This window comes from Leptosomus discolor, chromosome 2 (genome assembly GCF_034619465.1).
Source record: "Leptosomus discolor isolate bLepDis1 chromosome 2, bLepDis1.hap2, whole genome shotgun sequence".
Classification (NCBI taxonomy): Eukaryota; Metazoa; Chordata; class Aves; order Leptosomiformes; family Leptosomidae; genus Leptosomus; species Leptosomus discolor.
The window spans coordinates 52138883-52160715 of record NC_141392.1 but is presented as its reverse complement, the minus strand read 5'-3'; positions in this window follow the sequence as shown (position 1 = coordinate 52160715).

Sequence of the window (21833 nt, the reverse complement as noted above, 5' to 3'; positions counted from 1 at the left end):
GGCATTTGTAAGTGTGTCTGGAACAACTTCATGCAACAGATGGTACTTGGTAGGAGCACTTGCATTTTAATTTCGCTTCTGCACTCCACATTTGTTTGTATTAGAGAAGCAAAACCTTCACATAAAGATGTAAAATGTCTTGAAATGTAATTTTTCATGAGTTAGATTTAAGAGATTAATGTTCACGATTAAAAAAAAAAAAAAGATTGTTATCCTTTTACCTATTTTTTTCTTTCGTCCTCATTTTCACTTTTCCCTTACTCTGCCAACACATGCAATAACCTATTTAGTGCCCAGTATTTTGATTTTTACCATTTACCTTTAACTGTGTTTGTTTCTGATATATTCTTATATTTATTTACACATAAAAGGAAAACTAGAACGCTCTAATTTGTCAATCAGCAGACTTAAAACTTTCAGTGTCAGTTCCCCTGTGATCAAAAGGCCCTACTTTCTACCCATGACTGAGAAATCTTTGCAGCATGCAAACAAGATCAATAAATGATCAATGGTACTGAGAAGAGTTTTAGTAGAGATATTTACAACAAAAACGACCATGTTCCATTGTATTTTGTGCTCTGTAGCACAGCTGTATCCCCCCTCATCTTCCCAGGGTTTTTTTGATGCTGTCTCTGGACACTGAGGAATGCCATAATACTGCTATCACATCGTGTTGGTGGTGATATAGCACCAGGGTCTCTTCTTACCGTCTGGGTTCCTACAATAATTTATATCTAAACTCCTGAAATAGAAACACAGAGTTAAAATAACAACATTCTGGAAATCTGAAACTGGCTGTTGTATGAAAGTATAAAGTGTTTTCCTGACCTGTTTAATATTAGTTTTATTTACTGGAGACTCATCATTACAGGTTGCTGCTCCTTCATGCTAGAGACACGTTTTTTCAGTAAACTACTGTTTTGTAAGTGATCAAGAAACCCTGTAATAAATGTTCTTTTGCTGGCCTTTATATGATTCGTTTTTCGTGCTTTGAATTGTCTTCTTTATGCTTGCAGTAAAATATGCCTATTGTATGGTATGTGTACTGGCAGCTAAGCTGGTTAAGCACTAAGACCGGCTCATATTCAAAATGCTGACCACTCTCAGGTGGCTTTTGCACTGGAACAGTTATGGGGAGAAAAGCTCTTGACTTTTGCGAGGAGGATTTTACCCTGGTAATTTTCAAACATAATTGGACTTCTGAAGTGTGTTCTGCACTTCCTTCTAACAGCACTCAGGCAGAAATATGACCAAATTGAATATGATCCTGCTCCGTCAGGCTCAAGAGTGTATCATTGCTAGGTGAATGAGCAGCAGCACTGGAAAGAAAAACGTGAAGAGTCAGGCAAAAGAGCAAAGTTGGAGAGAGCAGGAAAAAATGAGGGTAAGAGGCAAGAATAAGGCATGAGGAGAAGCACTGTAGGGTACAGAGAAGTAAAGGAAGCCTACCCTAAGAAGAATCCAAACCAAAGTCCATTCTTCTATGTACAGTAACTGAACTTTATCAAATCACAACATTTTAGTGGCTGCATTATGCCACAAGTCCATATGAACAATTTCAGCTCTGTCAATAAAACTGCTCTAAATTCACATGTAAAGCAAAATTCAAAATAAAACAAACACAGAAAAATCTGAATATTCTCTCATACTTAAATACGTCTTACAAAAGAAAATAAAAATCATGGTAGAGAACATAATGAGGAGAATGGAAGGAAGAAACATATATACTCTGGCCTTTACACTCTGGGATACCAAACACCGTGGTCTATTTTCATTCCCATCAGGATTCTTGCAGTAGTTCTCTTCAAATCCCACATGAGTGAAAATTTCACGTGTAAAGCTGTAACAGAAAGAGAAATACAATTGCAGAAGTGAATTTTTCAATTTTTTTCAGATGTTTGTGGTTCAGTTCATGCAACCTGAAAGCCAAGAAAATGGATAATCGTATTGTGGACCTGATATCTCTGCCTGAATATTTTTCCATGAGATAAGCTGTCATAAAAAATATCTCTATCACCACTGGAATGCCCCGAAGAACCAGCAGCCTCACATCCATAGTTTACAGGAAATTCAGCAGTCTCAAAGGGCAACAGTACTCCTCCATATTTTCATGCAGCTGATCTATTTGACTTTTATTGTCATATCCATCGCTTCTAACCTACGAGGTTTAAAAGAGGATCACATAAAGAACTGTGATGTTTTCTTTGGAAGATACAGAGAGAGGACATTGACTAAACAACAGAGGATTTCCAGTAACATGAATGTCATACCTGTGTGAATCTACCTGAAGAGCAGATAGATCTTCTTGCATGCTTTTCCTGTAGTAACAATAACATCTTAGCAGTGATAAGGCTCATCAATATAATGACACTATTTCAGTTTCATTTTTCACATACAAGCTCTTACCTAAACAACAAAATCTTGGCCCCATTTAAGTTAAGGATGAAATTTTCATTGTGTTATTTTTTTCCAACTAAGAGTTTTGCTTGAACAAGGACCACAAAAATGGGAAGAATATGATACCATTTTAATCAAAATGGGACAAATTACACAGTGTCTTAAAAGCATATCTGTCTTGTTTATTTTTGTGGCAAGAGATAAAAGTCAGAGTGAGAGATACGTGGAGGAAACTATTCATTACAAATTAACCTCAACAATAAGTAAGTGGTTTCTGTACTATGGTACAGAATTGCTTAAAGCACACTATTAATGGATGGTTCAGAAAGGATCATTCTTTAGGCCAATATAAGACCAAACTTTGATGTGTGGAGTGTGCTACCTACCCACTTCCGGCTTAGCACCCACTTCTGAGCTCTGTCTTTTATTCCTCTGTAATCCTGCCCCTGTCTTGTCTTGTACTCTAGAAGATAAACTGAAACAAAATACACTGCTGATGAATCAATATCACTTTATGTATGTCTTACCTAATTGATGTTCTGCACTTGTTTTAACATACTTAGCAAATTTCGAACCTCAGTCCTACACAAATGTGCATGTTATTCTACTATCACGAATAGAAGAAAAATAGAGATAATAAGAGAGTACTTATACAAGTACTTATACTCATTAAGGGTGTCCCGTTTTCAACAGGAAGGCCTTGTTGAAACTGAGAGGGGACAGCATATGAAGAGCGATAGGCCATTTTGTTCAAGCAGTTCTCCTGCTACAGTTTCTGACAGCATGTGACTTTTTCTCCAGCTTCCTATGTAGCATTTGCATTAAAATGTTATTTCTTTAATTTGTATTAATGGGAGCAAAATGAACAAAGCTCATTCTCCTAGGTGTGGTAAAGGGTTGTGTTGCTGGAACAGGTAGTGAGGAGGACAGGAGAATGCAGGGCAAAGATAGAGCCTTCAGCAGTACAGAGTATTGGTTCTGTAGACAAGTATTAGCTTAATGCATGGCAGAGGGCTTTTCCCAATCAACGGCCTGAGACTTCACGCTATTCCATTTTAGATCTCACTTGTAGTTTCCTTGCATGTTAGCTCCTTATCATGTAAATGCCTTGTTCACAGAGTAGTCATAGGGATAAATATATGCAAAATTATGAATTAATCAAACGTGATAGCAAGGAGGACCTTGGGAATACATAGACAGTGAGGTAGAATACTTGACTTCTCTAACACCCCCTTACAGGATTATAAAGTAATGAATTTGTGAGCCGTCTGTGATGCTCTCCGTCTCTAATCTCAAATTCCTTGTGTTCTTCAGAATGGTTCCAGTTCATCTACTCATTCATTTTTGCTCATAAATGTGCATTCTAGCTGGTTCAAGCTGAACAGAAGAGAATTTGTGCGGGATGCATATTCAAGTGAAAGTGAGACTTAATCTCTAAGCAGCAGCAAGAAAAGGAAAACATGTCTTAAACTGTCTGACAAAGACTTAAAAATAAAAATTTAAGAACTGATTCCAAAACATAAGCAATATGCACCATCATGGTTTGAAGCTCCTTCTATTGTAAGCACGGGAACAGCACAGAATAATTCACAGAATAGTTCATGATTCATAGGATCATAAAATTGATCAGGACATCCACAAAAATGAATTGATCTGTTTGACACTTCTCTTAGAAATGAACTTGGATTATTCCAAAATATTTAAGACGCACAATATTGTATTACCTAGGAGTAATAAGGACGGTCAGATAAAATAACTCTTAATAACTCAATGTACACACAGCACATTCCTGCTGTATTTTATTATTTTGCTATATATTTGTCACATGGTATTTCTGAATTACTAAATAATTATACAAAAATATAATGACATGCTTGCTACTGTATCTTAAAAATGCAGCTACAACAATAAAATAGGCTTATCTAATGTCTAAATGAAAATACACTAGCATTTTTGGTATAATGCAAAAGGTGATTGTGTACTGTGTTCACTGAAATGTTTACCCAAATGCCCAAAGCTTTTACAAATAAGCTAAAAAGAAACATAAATATTTTTAAAAGTTTACCATATTGCTTAGTATTTTGTAAATACACCCATATTTCCTTGAAAAGCATATCCTGTAACACCCAGGCAACTGAAAATTATATTTTAATCTGCTCAAAACCTATTTTGCTTCTATTTTTATACGCAATAGGAAAGCCTCATCAACACGTAGTCATAGAAGAGTGAATGTTCTGTGCCTTTGCTCATGCTGCTTTTTAAAAGTTTGTATTTCAAAAAAGGAGGGTTATAAAAAGCATTGCTAAATCATGAAATGTTTCATAGTAACATAGGCAATAAGCAGATACAGGACCAGATCCATATTTCAATGGAGTTTAATAGACGTTTTAGTTGAAATGAAATAGGGCTTTTTTAGATATTTAAAGGCTAAAGACATCCTTGTCTAGATTGTATCCGTTCCCCAAAAGTAATTATAAAAGGATAACCAGCGAAGTGGCCCTGGATAACAGGGTATGCAAATATAGCAGTTTCTCTAGCACTCTCTCAGGCAGCCATTTCACACCAGCTTGGTTGCAGCTTAATTTCTCAAGCCTGATATTCAAGTACCACTCAAGTGTGGTACTTGACTTCTGTACCTTAAGCCCATCCCTAAATCATACAGAAACTTTCAGCAGCTTGTTAGGAGCCTGACACTCATTTTCATGCCTGTGCCAGCCCCTACAAAAGATATTTCTCAAAACCAAGATGAGAGCTATAGATTCTGTTGATATGACACAATGCAGAACAAAATTTCTAACATTTGTGCTTAAAATATACATATGACCGTTTTCAGATGATAGTCAGACATCTTAGTAAAAGTCCTTAATTTCTTGCAATCCTCAGCTACCAGGGGTCTGATGTTCTTGCAGTGACTGTGGCAGTTTGTCAGCAAACCTGAAAATCACAACCTGACTTCACAAACTCGATTTTGAAAATATTTTATTTTAAATTTCCTAATTCAAATGTAAGGCAAAGAAATCTTACTGGAGCATAGAAAACCAAGAGAACGATAGCCTTGCTATTCCCCATTTTGGCCTAGCTGGCTAGGGCTGGAAGATATGTGTATGAGTGCATATATTTTTATTGATTCCCACGGGAGTTAGACGTCAGCAAAAAAATGTGGTAAATGAAGCTAATTTCCTCAATTCCAATCTTCATTTTTTAATCTCCAGACATGACCTGGAATGTAAGACATTACAAAATAATATTTAAATGTTTGTACTGAGTGCTAGAATAGGTGAAGGCGCTCTCTTCTTACTAAACATGCTGTTATTCTAAAATTGCTATGCCTCATTTTAACTAAAGATGTAGACAATATTGCTGAAAATCACAGACAATGTGTCTGAGCAGAATCCTGGACTCTGCGTGTTCAACTCCAATTGTCTGTGCTATGAAATGGTTACCTACAAGGTAAGGCATACAGGACTGAAAAGGACTTTCAATCTAGTTCCCTGCAACTGAAGAGTTGTGCCATGCTGTCACACATAAAAAAATATCAAAGTCTATTGTAAAATTATGTATGTTGAAAGCTTATCTCCTACATACTACTCCAACCAGGAAGGCTGTTCTTAACTTTTACAGCTCTGGTAAAAACATGAAAGCAAGGGCTGACATAAATTGGGAAAGAGTTTACATTTACAAGACTGTGAAATTTTACAGAATTTAGAGTGAATTCTCTCAAACTCAAATTTCTCTAATGGGATCTCCTAACAGACTTTTTTTGCACTGAAAACTATTTGAAAGCGCCTAGCAAAGCCTAGAAGCACACAGTCTCCCTAGAGTCAGGCTCTGCCTGCAGACCCCAAGGCTTATTAAAACTGACTTTCACTTAGACAGAGAAGAGATGCTTTAGTCTAGGGAGGTAGGTGCCACCTGACAGCCAGACTCGTCAAAGATGGGGAAAAACAGCTGAGCGGAGGGAGAAAAAGCAGTACATAAGGTTCAGTTGTCCTTTGGCTTGACAATGTATAGCTGTTATGCAACAGCAGTTTTCAAGAAAGAAGGATTGAAAACACTGCAAAATCTACAATAGTCCTGACAGTTGACCTCAGAGGTCAAATTTCTTTACCAACCAGACTCTCTAGCACTTAAGAGTCTCCATGGCCCAGCTGTATGATGGAATAATTAACATTGACCCAAAGCTTGACAGTGTTCAGGTACACTCAAGGACAGGAGTAGCATTCCACACTATCTTGACAATAATGGAGGAGTAGTCAGGAAAAAAGGGAAGTGCAAGACCTTAATTTTATCCAGACAAAATAATTATGCAAAATATAATGGAAAATAGCTAGATGTACAGCAAATCTGCGGAAAAGAGGCTGAGCATTCCTGTTGTCTCACCCCGTTTGGCACAGCATTTCCAAAGACAGTGTGAGAGAGGACAGTAAGAACAGTCAATTATCTTGAAACATCATCTGCAAAGAAAGTCTGCAAGACATAGGTTTCTTGTCATTAAGAGGAAACTTGAAGTTCTGTGGCAGTGGGTAGACACAACAGAAACTTTCAGGTGTTTAAAAGGCTCTGTACTCATGACGGATAAGCTTCAGTTTAAACCTGAAAGACTCAGGACAGACATAAAGAACAACCTGCCATGGCATAAGAAGAAAGCCCTGGAATAGACCGTCTGAAAAGAAGTCTTAAGGACAGATTAGACAAACTTCTCATAGGACTGACTGATGTAGAAAGAGTCACACTATTGTAGGACAGAGCTGTAGAACAGATAAACCTACTTTTCTCTGAAACTTTCTAGTATCTTGGACCTCAGGTTTTTGTAATCCCAATAGTCCAGGAATTTGTGTCATCTGGCACTTGGGAGAAGAATGGGACCACAAGCTCCAAAACAGGTGTCACTGTGTCTTGGGACAGTTCTCCAAAAAGTTTGAACCTTTGAAGAAGGTTAGAATCTTATTGAACAGATTTCAAAAAGCCCAGCTTTATGTTTTCAAGCTGATAGTGCAAATATCTTATCCTACAAGCTAATTTTGCCATTTTAATGTTTTACCTCTTCTGCCCTAAGAATATGTTCTCAAATATTTTAGACATTCAAGCATTTATGGCATTATTGGATATCAGGGAAATTAAATTAGAAGAAAAATAAGGTACAGCCTCTGGACTTGAGCTTTGGAAAGGACAATTAAAATGAGATTTTTTTTTACTGTAGTCACCAATTTCAAGTAGTGAAGACTGGGATTACTACAGGGAATAAACAATGCAAAAGGAAGAGGAGGATGCAGAGACTCTCCAAAAGGCAGATTAATAGAGGGATTTTCTGAAATACAGTACATCTCCCCCAGAGCCCCAGCACAGAGTCGGGTGAAATGGCAGTACAGTTCCTGGGGACTTTTCTTTTGGTGTCCCGCTCCTACCAGACAAGAAATGCAGCGTGTAATTCAACTTACCTAACTTAAGATAAAGTTAAAGAGATTAGGTGAACACTGACTTCTAACTAGTCTGTGACTGATTAGTCACCCTTCAGATTCCCTTTCCAATCAATTGAGAGGTATGTATTTGGAAACAGTTTGTCTGACTAAACATGTGTCTACTTCGGGATGAGCCACATGCTGGGAATTCTCATTTGTCTCATTGACTACAAAAGGAATTTAGTGTGATGAACCTGGCAGGAGACATCTACGCTGTACATCTCTGCATTTGATCAGATAAATCCACCTACAGTGTACGTAGTCCCATTGAAAGAGAGCTTGCTTCTCTTCGATCTGTTCTCAAGAAAGTGCTGAGCAAGTTCTCCTTCCACTTCAACATGCTCACCATTAATGGGATGGGAAAAACAGAGAATCTTTGGGCCTTTTTGTTTACTCTTTTTTTGCTGTTGAGAGACTACAAGAGATAACTGATTTGTCATCAAGATTCTTGTGGGCAGGGGGCTGTGACCACATATCCTTTCTTTGGACAAGGTAGTCAAGAAGTCTATTCTGCTATAATGCAAGATTTTATGCATGACCACAGACTCTTCTGTGCACTACCTTTCTTGATGTTTCTTCTTTCTCATACCTTCAGCCATTTTGTTAAGTTATGAGGGGACAAATACTGACAACCAGGTGGCAGAATCTGGCAGAGAGAACAAAAAAGTGAAGTACTTTCCCTTGCCTGGAAAAGGAGGAGGCTCTGTGGAAGAGAAATTTGCAGGAGTGTAGAGGCATTTTATATTCTAGGCAGGAGTCACCCAGCTGGCTCTGAAGAGCTTCAGAAGCTTCTATAGCTTCAGCATTTTGACATTTTCTTGAAACAGGACAGTGTACGCTTGTGATAGCTTTTGTGATGACCTTTGAGATACTGTGGTGCAGACTATTATTTATGATGACTGCAACATCTAAGGAGCTTTGCCACTCAAAGTCTTTAGTCAGAATGTGTAATTGCTGGAGCATTCATCTATGCAATTTTCCATGCTAGTGGCACTCATCACACTTTGACAAAATTTCTCTATTTTCCATATTACAGTTATGTTCATACCATCAAAACAGGTTTTTTGACCCTTCCATGTGTTATTACTCATCAGTTTATTCTTTTTATTATTTAGTTTTTATTGTCATATAATTGACTGGTAAGAACGTCTTTCATCTGCGCAAACAAAATAAAATTCAATGAGTACTGTATTTCATTCAACATGTACATGAAAATGAGATCAACAAAGTGCTGCTATAATCAAGAGGAGTTGTCACCCACTCCAATGAATTCAAGTTATCATCTTCAGCAATATGGTACAGACAGCTGAGCAGACTTTAAAATGTACATGTGTCAAGAAAAGAAACTGAATAATACCCAGTCTATTTGCAATGCTACATCAATATTCTCAGTTCATATTAATGTAACATTTTTTTACACTTCTACTGAAGCACTATCATGAGTCTGTTAACAAAAAGACTATTTTCTCAAGAAAATACCTGCTAATTAATGTATGGCATTCAAGCCTAAAGTTATTATAAAACTCAAGTTAGTCCACTGAGAACTCTTAAACATTATCCTCTATAATTTGTTTCCTTAGAATAACAAGGTACACTGCTGCTATTGAGAATATGTATCCTGATATTAAAACAGCAAGTATATTATTAATATTCCTTTTTGTGGACAAATTCAGTTTATTTGTGTTTCAAGATGTCTGGAGTCAGACTTCACAAATAAGACAAAAATCTCGATCGCCCCTTTTATCTATTCTTTTACTGTATGTATAAGGTACTGTAGTTAGAAATGGCATACATCTTTCTGAAATCTTCCCAATATCTCTTCCAGATCAAGTTTGAGGACAAAAAGAAAAAAATACATTTATATGTCAAAATACATTTTTTTCCACTGGAAGCGCACACACACGCACACGAAATGAGGTATTTTCTGTAGTGGGCAGCATCTGAAGTCTATAAGGAAGAAGATCTTCTGTCAAGGAAGCGGGAGATCTCTCAATTTAAGGCTGCACAGGTATGGCATTAAAATAGACATGGCTAACTTCCACTGACACTCCTTCATTTCAACAGTTATGCTCTTTTTTTACCTATATCACTGCTTTGTCATGCTCACCGTATGTGCTGTGTATCACTGAAGACAGTGAGGACTGAAAATCACAGCTCAAGAATGTGTAACAGCAATGAAAATCTCTTCCTTCTCCACAAATTGTTTTCACTTCCTGAGGGATAAAATAAAAATAGGAATAAAATGCATGTACCTTCCATGTGCCTTCTAATTGGTCTGCCTCCAATTTACAAAATATTATACTGTGGTTGCAATTAACTGAGCATTATATAAGAAACATGGGAGCCAGTTTTTTTTGTCCTTAGGCAGCAAAAGTCATAGAGTGTAAGCATAGACATGTGATCTGAAATCATACTTTAATTTGGGCACAAGATGGTACTGAAACATTTTTTGCCATTGAATATGCCTTGGTCTCTAGACCAGCCAGAGGGATGGAAGCTAAAGCAGGCTTTGCTTTTAAAAGTGTCGAACCTGATTTTTCACTAATCCAATCCATCCTTTGATGTCACATTTCTTCACAAGCTTTCTTTTGAAAAGTGCTGTTCTGTGGATGTCTGGAACAGTGCTGCTTATGACAATTTTATTTGAAAAAAAAAGGTATAACAGCACAAGATCCAAAATAATAAAGGTCTTAGTAACCACATTGTCGCATGTAGACAGGAGGTATTTGGTTATTAACTGAGCTAATTCACAACTCCTTTACTATTTCCTTGCCCATTCCGCTGAGCTAAATTTATACGGAAACTTGATTCCAGTTCCTTTTCTTTTCCCTCTGCTTCTTTCTCCCTTGTTGAAATGATTAAAAGGACCAGAAAGGAAAAGGAGAAGTGATTCAAGATTGAAACGTCAGTACTGATGGAAAGAGAGAAGAGCTGTGCAATGGAGAATTTAAGCATGATACTCAGAGACAGACTTTCACCTGTTTTCATTTGCAAAGTCACAGAAACATTGCAGAGAACTGTAGCCATTATTTCCAGAGCTGGATTGCTACCATAACACTAATGATGTCTTGATAATTTGAACCACCCTGCAGCAATAAACTGAGTAACAATGATAAGGAAGGTCCAAGTAAAGGTAAGAAAACTCAAGGTCTTACTTATAACTTGGAGTTTGGGAGACAGATAATTATATCACTGGCACTTTCTTTTTTTTTTTTTTTTTTTTCCTAGGAAAGTATTTGATTATTGAAATAAGAAATGCTCAAATAGCTTTGCCTTGAATTCACCCTACTCTTGAGGGTGCAAAAGTTTGACCTCAGTAAGCGTATTGCTAGATTCCTGCTTCATTAAACCCAGGCGAGAAAAGAGGAGCGGACATGAAATAAAAAGTGGAAGAAGACTAAGTAATTAGGCAAGCAATGATACAGACATTGGCAACAAAAGAGCAATGAGAGACAAAGCTATGAAAATGCTACAAAATGCATGAAAAAAAAACGGGTCAAAAATCAAGCTTTCACGCCAATTTTAACTAGAAGACCTAGGTACTCATGAATTAGAAAAGGTTCATTAACATCTTATTTTACACATTTTAGTGAAAAAAAAAAGTGGGGGTAATGAAAGGACATGTAAAACTGATTTTATGAATTCTTAATCATTGCTTACAAAAATCTGACTATAAATATCACAATAAACTGCAGCAAATTAAAAATGTGAAGCACACAATGAGGCATAAAATAGGGAAAGATGAATATTCAAAACAATATATCAACAGGAAACATTATTCAGCTTTGTTTTACTGACTTTAAACACATAGATGCATACCTTTTACTAGAGGTTGCCAAATCTACTAGCCTGAGAGAAGTGCTGCATGTCCAGCCCACAGCAAGGCACATTCCCAACATGCACACAACCACATACACATTTACACAGGGCCAGCCACATGACCGTGGGACCTACTTGTCCTCCCAGTAACTAATTCTGAACCTCTCTGATCTCTCCAACCTCCCTGATCTCTACAGTAACTCAGTCAGGTTTATAACTGCTTTGATAACGAGCTCCCAAGCCTCTTACCCTACTTACTGGCTAGTCAGGCTTAATATTCTCTGTTGATCACACACTGACTTACACACCTGCACGCGATATACACACACTGCTCTCTTTATTTGCCACTATGAGCCATGGTCTAAATTCAGTTGCTGCACTTAAACCTCCACACATATGCACACAGAATAAAAAAAATAGAAAGTCCCCCACCCAGAAAAATAGAAATAGAGTTTAATGGCAAGACAGGACAGACAGCACTGATAAGGTGCAGAGTGTGGCTAGACAAATGTACTGACCACCCACTTGTTTACATGCTATCAAGCCCTTTTATCCCCTTTTCACTCTCTTTTACTACACTTGTTCCTCCCCAAATGACATTAAAACCTTCCATCCCCTCCCTTTGTTTCCTCCCCTAAACATCCCCAAATAAGTACATGCAATCCCAAGATGTTCTTCCCCTGCATCCCATCATGAGTCCCATACTCCCTAGGCAGTAACCGCCTCTTAATCTGAAAGTGCTCTGGGGAGAGTACCCCATCCCTTGGCTCATATTGACAGGCCTCCCACCTGGTCCATGGCGCCCGTAGCTGCCTTGTGACAGCCCTGGGAGGACCTGGGGTAGGGAGTCCCTTTCTCTTACTGAGTTATTGACCAAACACCTGAAGGCAGTGGCAAAGAACTACTTCCAACAGCCTCCATGCACTTCCTGTAAGCCTTTTGTTATCTGGTGTGCATGACTTGGAATTGAGTTATGGGACCTCGGAGGAAAACGAGTGCAGGGAACATAAAAGGAAACTAGTACTTTCAAGACAAGTAAATGGAAAATTAGACGCACAGCTTCCATTTAAAATGAATTTTATTAGGGTAGGGAAAATCATTTCAATACCCAACCCTTCATACATTCTCAGGCTGACTCGTTATATGGAGCCAGCAGCAAGTCATGGTCTCCATGAAGTGTGAGTACCTGCACATCACCCTTCCGCCATGGACACATACGCAAGCTATTTCCTTTGCTACTCTGCATTCTTTCCTCTGATATCTGATGTTTCACAGTACTCTACTGAGAAATATATTGTAATGACAGTGAAAAACGAGTAGGATAACAGTCACGGGGAGTGGTGTATTAGACAGTAGGCACAGTGTTCGCAGTATCGCAGTGTTCACTTGTTTTCCAAAGTGAATGAGCTTGGTGACCTTTAAATCTGTTCCTGCTGCTTCTGCAGTTTGTTTCTTATCCGCTGCCACTCCACCCAAGCCACTGGAACCCAGAATACGTTCAGCACAGCACAATTCTGGGAGAGGCCATTATATATGCAGTAAGTAGAAAAGCTTTCTTTAAACTACTGTGTTTTGCCTTCTTTGGATTCTGGTCTTTCCTGAGCTTTTTGATTGCTTTGGTAGCTCTTCTTTTATTTTGTTATACAACATACCATATTTAAGAGAATTATTTCTTATTAATCATGACTATCATCCTGATTAGTATTGCTACGAGTTCTCAGCAGAGATTGGGACCCAGGGCTTGGTGCCATACAGCCAATTAGGTCAGGAGAAAGGGCCTTGGAGGTGAAATGGAGGTGCGGAGAATAAAAAGATCTTGACCAAGGTTAGGGAACAAGACAGTGGCAAGGCGAAAATCCTTGGTCACTTACACTCATTGCAGAGCTCTGTCCATTTTTCTCACATGACACCTCTCACAATGCCACGCCACTTCCCTTTACATCTCCGGTGGAAGAGCACAGAGGAGGCTGAGTGAAGCAGCCGCCCTCTGCAGGCATCACTGGCCTGGACACCCCGAGTCCTGCATGCTTAACCCCAGCACCTGATGACCCGCTTTGGGTAAAGCAGTGCTTGCACTCCCTGTGAGTAAAATGAGGGTGACAACACATGCCTGTCTGCTTCCTTGATTTCTGGGTAGTGAATTTATGCCTGTTAACAGCTTTAAAAATGAAAAGCATTACCTACCTGCTCAGAGTTATGGTTACGTGAGGTACTGGTGAGCCTCAAGGCATGTTCCTACTGAACATGTCGGGAGGCTGGTATTTTAAATACCTAGCCTCTATAATTTTGTCCAGATAACCGTAGGACTGATTTTAACTTAAAAATAAAAGAAGCTCTGTATTTTCAGTAGAAAGTGAATTCTCCTTTTCTGGTCGAGAAATACGATTTTCTAGTCATTCATGCTTTCCTAATCCGTGAGGCCCTGATGGTGTGATACATTTCCAGAGGTGCTTTACGTTGGGAGGTGTTTCTTACGGGAAGTCAGACAATTTTGCTTCTCTCTTCTTTTTTTCTTTTCCTGGTGTTTGGGATACGTATTTGTTATCCTATGGATGAGAACAAGCAATCAGACTGGGTCATCTGAAAATTTCCGAGTGCCCGCTGCAAAAATTGACTGGAGTGCCTACTTATTATTACTGTATGATATCACAGTTACTTACATCAAGTTAGCAAGCCATCAAGTTTATCTCAGCGTCATTAGAACTTAAATAATTTCTGTATTTTGACAGGATTTTGCTGGCAAGTACATCCAATATGATGGTCTGCTGCAGCTTTTCTGAGTTATCCATCCAATACATGCAAATTTAAATTTTCAGAGGCACATGAGGGCAAACATAAAAATCATTCTATATCCACAAAATACTCAAAATGTATTTTGTTTTTGTAAAACTACTTTGATTAGTTATTAAAATATTCCTTTTACAAGTACATAGAAAATTCAGATAAACTGGAATTTAAAGTGCCAAATTGTGTACCTTAACCTTCACAATAAAAACAGTTTTGGTGCTTTAATATACTACTGACTACATTTGACCGTTTGTTTTCAGCTGTCTACTCTGAGGGATCACCCTCCTAAAAGAGCACATCATCTGAACCCTACATGTCAGCCTCTGGGCAAAGTTGCTTTGCTGTTTGAAAGCCCCCATCTGTTGTGCCCATTCTAAGCTGGCCGCCTTGCATTCAGGCAAGCAACCTGTGAGTGAAGCTCGGTTGGATGGGCAGTAGTTGGCTGCAGAAAAACACTACACAGCAAGGGACAGATAGGAAATGGTAATATCTTAAGCATTACAGCTGTTTTCAAATAAAACCTCACTTAGATCGCAGCCAGATAAAATGCTTCAGATGTCCCCGAGACCAGATTATCCCCCAGACTATTCACACCATTAATCCATCTCTCCATATTCTGCTATTAATGGGTTGGTTTGTTTTCTCATTCATATAACTTCACCAAACAGAAGAGCTGCGCAGTAAAAGCACTGGAGCAGTGAAGCAGAAGCAAACAGCTGGGATGATAATCTTTTAATCCAGCTCATCGTGAGAGTTCACCTGACTTCCCTTTACAAAACAGATTGAAATGACTAAGGCAGCAGAACAGACTGAGTAGGGTGACTTGCGGTGGTAGCAGACATGACTACAGCTGCAGTCAGCGGCTGCCGTATGTACCCGGCTGTGTGACTAAGAGGCTGATAGGGATCAGGCCGTCCTCTGATGGCCAGAGGCGTGACTGCTTCCCACACCTCTGCTGCAGGTGCTTGTTCTCTCACAGGCTCATGTGAGATCCCACACCTCTTGCTGCATACCAGCAGCAGATCTGTGAGTGCTTGGCACGTACAAAACCTGAGGGCTTAGCTCAGGCCACACTTACGGTCTAACCGGGGAGACCTGCTGCCAAAGGTGCTCTCTAGCAGATAGCAGGGTGGTGTGGGCCAAAGGGCAAGAGAGGTGAAGTCTCCCCAACCCCAAAGACAACCCCACAGCTCTCATCAACACTGAGTAACACCCCACAGTGGCTGTTCTTCTCAGCTGGTCATATGTAATAACTCTGGTCAAAAGAGCAGATATTGTCAGAGGCGAGCTCCGTCACAGGTCACCTCTGAGTCACCTCAGTGAGTCACCTCTGCCTGGCCTTGCTGCTGGCTACAGAGCTGCCAGCTACAGACCAGCATGGGAAGGAGCAGTGTCCTTTCTATAAATGGTCTTTACTCCATTGTCCTGCTGCTGGTGGTCCCTCAGTTTCTGCCCCAGCATGTCTTGTGAATGCCAGGCCCAGGGGGTGTCCGTCTGGCTGGGGTGCCACTGCTGGCTCACTCTGCCTAGGAGAGCTGCTGCCTGTAAATGAGTCAGGCAGTAGATCGTTCCCTGTAGAGTGACAAGGAAACATACTGCAAGCCTGGCCTTTATTTGGCTTGTGATAGGGTCTGAGGAAAATTACTTGGCCTTGCCATGCGATGCATTTAGATGGAAATGGAAAAAGGTGCAACTTCTCCCAGCTTGAGTGCTGAGTTGCAGCTCCCAGAGCCTGCCAGACTGCTCTGATCAGCCAGTGCAGGGGAAGTTTGGTGGATGAGCTGAACCAAGAAGCCCATCTGTTTCACTGATGGGCAAGAAAAGCCTTTCATTCAGCCTCTGCTGCTTGGCTGCTTGTTCCTCCCAGGGCTAAGCAGCAAAGAACAAAGGGGCAGGGAATTGAGAGGTCTAACACAGGCAGTAAAAATAAATAGTGCAAACACTTCACGAATATCAAGATGCGCTTTCATCCAGTCTCTCCAGGTCATATGGTCTTACTGCAGAAAGAAAAATAAAAGCTAGGTTGTACAAATTTTATAAGGGCCTCCACCTGCCATTCTAGTGGCTATTTAGTTTCACAGGCAGAGGAGTCACTCAGGACACAAGAAGGGTATTACAAGCAAAGGAAATTATTTAACAGAAATAAAATGATCTTGTGCACACACTGTAATGAAGTGAGTTCTGCCTCTCTATCTAATGCAAACTTCCTTTTGTTATAATTGCCCATCTATCCAGAAGAAGTCCTTTTAGCTTCATGTCCTTTTAAATCCCTTCTTTGCAGAACAAGCTGGCATTCAGCACTATAGGAAAGAATCCAAGCTCAGAGGCGTCTTTGTAGAGAAAAAAACTGTGAACACAGTTTCTCTCAAAGGAGAAATTGAGTGTTCAGGGCTCTTGGCTAACTGTCATCCTTGTCCCTACAGATGCACAAATCTAATACTAGAAAGGACCTTTTACAAATTTTTTTCCATGCTTACGTTCACTGTGACTTTTCCTGCTGGGTACAGGGCTGGAAGTTGGACTGACAAACAGACTGCGTGTTATTATAATTACATTTTTTAAATCCTCTGGAAGGGCATGTGTGTTTTACGTTTCACTCTAAAGCATTTCATTAGGCAATTGAGTAGCACAATAGCAGTTACCATTAATAAAATGTTTTTGTCTTTTTTGTAAAATAACAGAGCTACAGAATATTCAAATATCAAAAAATTACAGCAAATTATTTTGCATTTTATATCTATTTTGCAATATTTATATATATAAAATGATAGATATATATATCTCAGCAACAGGCTGAAAGAACTCAACTGAAAAAAATTCTTACTATTATTTTTGTAGGTAGTCTTGAAAGGGTAGTTCCCCAGGTAGCTGATGTGAATATTGACTGAAGAGCAGGATTTCACTTCTACAGAGGTAGAACCTGTAGAAGGACAGAAACCCCCTTTTATTTCTTGTGGGGCTCAGGCCTGTTTGCTTTTCAATGTCTTGCTGCTGAGAGAGCTTGCTGTCCCTGAGGGAAGGTGGAAGGTTGGGAGGAAGTGCAGCTTCTCAGGTGACAGAAGGTCTTTGGAGGAACTAATGCAGAAGGACTGCTGTGGCAGGTCACATTGCATAGTTAGTTGCATAGTTCACTCTGCATTATATTTTTATCTTTCACATAATTATAATTTCTAGCACTAACTGGATAAATTACTTGTCAATGTGTCCTAATCTCTTACAGATACACTAATGTTGTAAAATGGAGTGCTTCTGAAATCACATCTCCTGTATAATCCAGAACAATGGCAGCTCATTCCTGAAGGACACCAGAGAGATAAAAATCAGGGGTGCTTCCATGTCCTTCTTGTGGGACATAAGCACCTTGAAGGGATGCTTCATATTTAATGAAAAGTTAAGCTAAGCTCTATTGAATAATGTGCAAGAATCTGCCATGCAGGAGCTATCAAAACATCATTACAGAGGTAGCTACATTTGGCAAATACAGTCACCCAAACCACCTTTGGCATAGTTTTAAACCTGTTAATCTTCAGATTCATTACCAGAGTTGCATATGCCAGTATATTTTACAAACATATCCCATTAAAGTATACGTAACATATTAATTTAGGTATGTACAGATAAGAAATGTACAGATAGCAGTAAATAGCTCAAATAACACAACATTTTGCACCACAGAGACGGTATGATAAAAGTTTTAAAAAGGAAGGACATACAGGAATTCTAGGCAGAATAAGTCACTAGAAAAACAAAATAAGGCATGGAGGAATTTCCATCACAGTATCTTCAAGGGAGTGGTGCATACTTTTATTTTAAAGAAAAAGAGTCTCCACAAGAGCTCTCTGTTCTGATTAGAGCAGTATACATTCTCATCTTCTAGTCTTTTTTTTTGTTTTAGGGTTAGAGGAGTTTTTTTGTACTGATCAATACAATGACAGACCCACCTGTGGTCTGTCCTGCTCTCCTAGGCTAGCACACAGGGAGCAGCGGTGCCCTGAGCAGGTGCAGCTGTGACTGGCTGGCACTTGCACAAGCCACATTAGGGTGAGAGAGGCTGATTGCTTCCCTGGGTAAGGGTTGGTCAGGTTCCGGTTCTGGACTCATATTGGGATTTGGACTGGAGGAGTTTTAAGTAGTTTCTGTAGTGTTGAGACTGCCAACACAGAACAGGAGGGACACATTTTAAACATAATAGTCTTAATTTGCATCTAAATTACATCTATATGTCAGAAGGCACATACAAGTAGAGAAGAAAACTTACCTGTATCACTCCAGATATCAGCTTTCAAACTCTGTATTCTGCAATGAGGAAGTCTTCCAGAAATCAAGTTGCAGCACTTAATTTGCTTCATATTATAGCTTTGGACACAACACTGAGACTAGTAACTGACCAAAATTGTTATTTATTTAACACTTACAATACAGCAAGGGAAAAATTTCAGCCAGACAATCCACTGTTTTCTTAAAAAAAGTGGAAAGTGACAGTTTCCGTCCCAAAGAACAAACTGTCTAAAAGATAAAACATATATGAATGGATAAGGTCAACGAATAAATCAGACCTGGAAAGACAAGAGCAGGACATGCAGGTAATTGGTTAAGCCTTGTCTGTGTTTGATCAGGAACACTTTCCACAGTTTTCATAATATGCAGATTATGACATCACAGGTCTTTTCACTTTAAAAGGAAATAAAAACTTTGCCTGGTGAACCTGCCCTTTTGGAAGTTTAATCAATTTGAGTACTGTTGCTTTATGCATCACACTTAAAGGACGAGTGATAGAAGAGGAGGATGAGTACCTCAGAGAAGCTCCTCTCAGTCTCTGTCACTGTGGAGAAGCAGAATTAGAGAACTTCAGATTCAAGAGGCAATATTACGTATTGATCTTTGTGGACATCCCCACTAACTGCCAAAGTCTGGGTTTCTTTTTTTAGCAGCTTAGCATGGCTTTTACCAAGCATAAATATAGCTCCAGAAATAGCAAGAAGCTATTTTTGAACATTTTGGTCACTGCTATATACAGAATTGCTAACCCAAGCATTCAGAAGTCATGATTCAGGTCCCCAGAATGAGAAGGCTGGCCTAAGTATGTAGATCCTTCTTTATTTGCCGTCTGTTTGTTTTGCTTACTGAAACTTCAGAATATTTCTGGATCACGTCTTCAAGCACTTTGCTTCAAAATTGAAGATAGAAATTTAATCTGAGTTTGTATTGGCTTCTAATTCACATGGTTTGTGGAGCTGGGACTTAAAGAATTCTTCCTAATGCTCTGAGACTAGAGACTTTCTCTGCTGATCTGCCAAAGTGTCTGTTATACTGGTAGCTGAAGTTTTGTTAATCAAAAATGGACATGTCACCAGGGAATGGACAGACCAGCAGAGGACTGAGGCACTATTCATCTCCCACCTTCCTCTGTTTTCAGAGCTTTGTTATAAGGGGAGCACAGTGTCTCCTCGTACAGTGGTGACATTAGTCAATCCACAGAAGAAGAGCAGCAACCTTCCAAGTGAGGCACTTGCTCATGCAGCATAAATACACCATGAATGCCACATAGCACACAAATATCATGGCACAAATGTCAAATACTCCAAGGAATACTTGCAACAGGCATTAGCTTAAACTTGTTTGATGAATGTTTGGTATAAGTAATTCCAATTTGTGATGCATTTGGGAGGGTTTTTTTGTTTTGCAATTTTAGAAGCAGCTTATAAGCAGAACAAGGGTCTAACTTTATCCAGCAAAATTAAAATAATATATTGCTTGTCCAATTGTAACCTTAAGCCCAATATGATGTAGTACCTCCTCAACTCCTGCTTGCCAGCAGATTTTAAATTTGACAAATGTTGCTAGTGACTGAGACATCCTGCAAGAATGGTTCATTGTCCTCATTCCTCTGAAAGGATCCATTTTAAAGCAACCAGTGTCATAAAAGCTGGTGACTGTTTCATTTCTAAGAGCACTTGAAAATATATTTTTGTGGATGAAGCACGCTTTATTCACTATTGTATTTTTCCTGGAAACACCTCAAAACCAAATTCATACACGGAATATATTGGCCTTTTCAATAGTACAGATTAGTAAGCTTCTCTTCTATAAAATACTTTTAGCATCCTTTTCTATTGCAAGACTCTCAATGGATCTTTGCTGAAAATTAACAAACTTGTCCTAGCACCATAATATCTGATTATTGCTTCAGTACCCATTCACTGAATACCTATTCTATCTTCTGCTTGCTCTCGTGAACTCCGTGCTTCCTTTTGCCTAAATAAATTAACTAAATGTATCTCTGTAAAAATACCGTAATAATGCCAGGTTATTTTTGTCTGTAGCTCTCAAAGGTGATTGTGTGTCTCTTTAACCCTCCCCCCTGCTTAAAAGCTTCAGAATCTGCTTGATACTTAAGAGGGAACAAACAGTCTGACAGGGAAGGGCATGGGCAGGGCTTGCGTCACCCTGACCCGTTCCTGCCTGTTGAGCCAGCTAGGCAGCCCAAGTCAGAGGTTACACCTTCCCTAAACAGGTGTAACTTGAATACTCCTCCAAGTGTCCTAGAGAGCTGGGAAGAAAGAATCAGAATTCCTGAACAATTTCTTATGAGTTTTCTTCTTGTGGCTGAATTTTGACATCCAACCAAATGGCAAAGCACCTCCCCAGTCACATTGTTTGTACCCCTACCCTTGCAGATAGCATGCAGCACAGTTATGACTCACACCACAACAACCTGAAAGTCAAGTCAGTATTGGCCATGCACTCTGCCACTGCCCATGGACGTAAGGGGATGGAGCACTGGGGAGCACTCAGGTGAGCAGGAGACAAGCAGAAGTTCTGCAGCGCAATTCCCCTTCAGGCTCGTGGCAGGTCAGCACTCTGCAGACCAGGAGCAAGGTGGCCTGCAGCAAAAATGAGCTGGCCTAGGACATGTCTGGCCTTCTGCTGTGACCTCATCCTCCTGCAAAGCCACAGGGATTTCTTGACAGGTCACTGCTGAATTTGCAGCTCTTTGATTTTGCCAATGTTTTCTTTAAGTTTTAGCCCTAGAAAATGTAAATTAAATGCATACCTACATACCCTTACAAGGCTGTTTAGAGATATTAAATATTGCAATTTCCTCTGTGCTCTTCCATTTTACATAGAAAATGCAAAACAGGCCAGCTTGGTTTAAGGACCTTGAACTAGACTGAAAATGTTTATATTAATTATCTTACATGGATGGTGGCTAGGGGTTTGGCAAAATTTCTTTCCTTATCTAGCACTTTAAAGGAATATAAACCTTGAATATCAAGGGTTGCTGGTGGCACTAAAAAGAACACCCAGGCTTTTGTTTATAGCTCAAGAATCTGAGTACTGCTCTGATAATGTATTTGGCAGAGGGGAGCA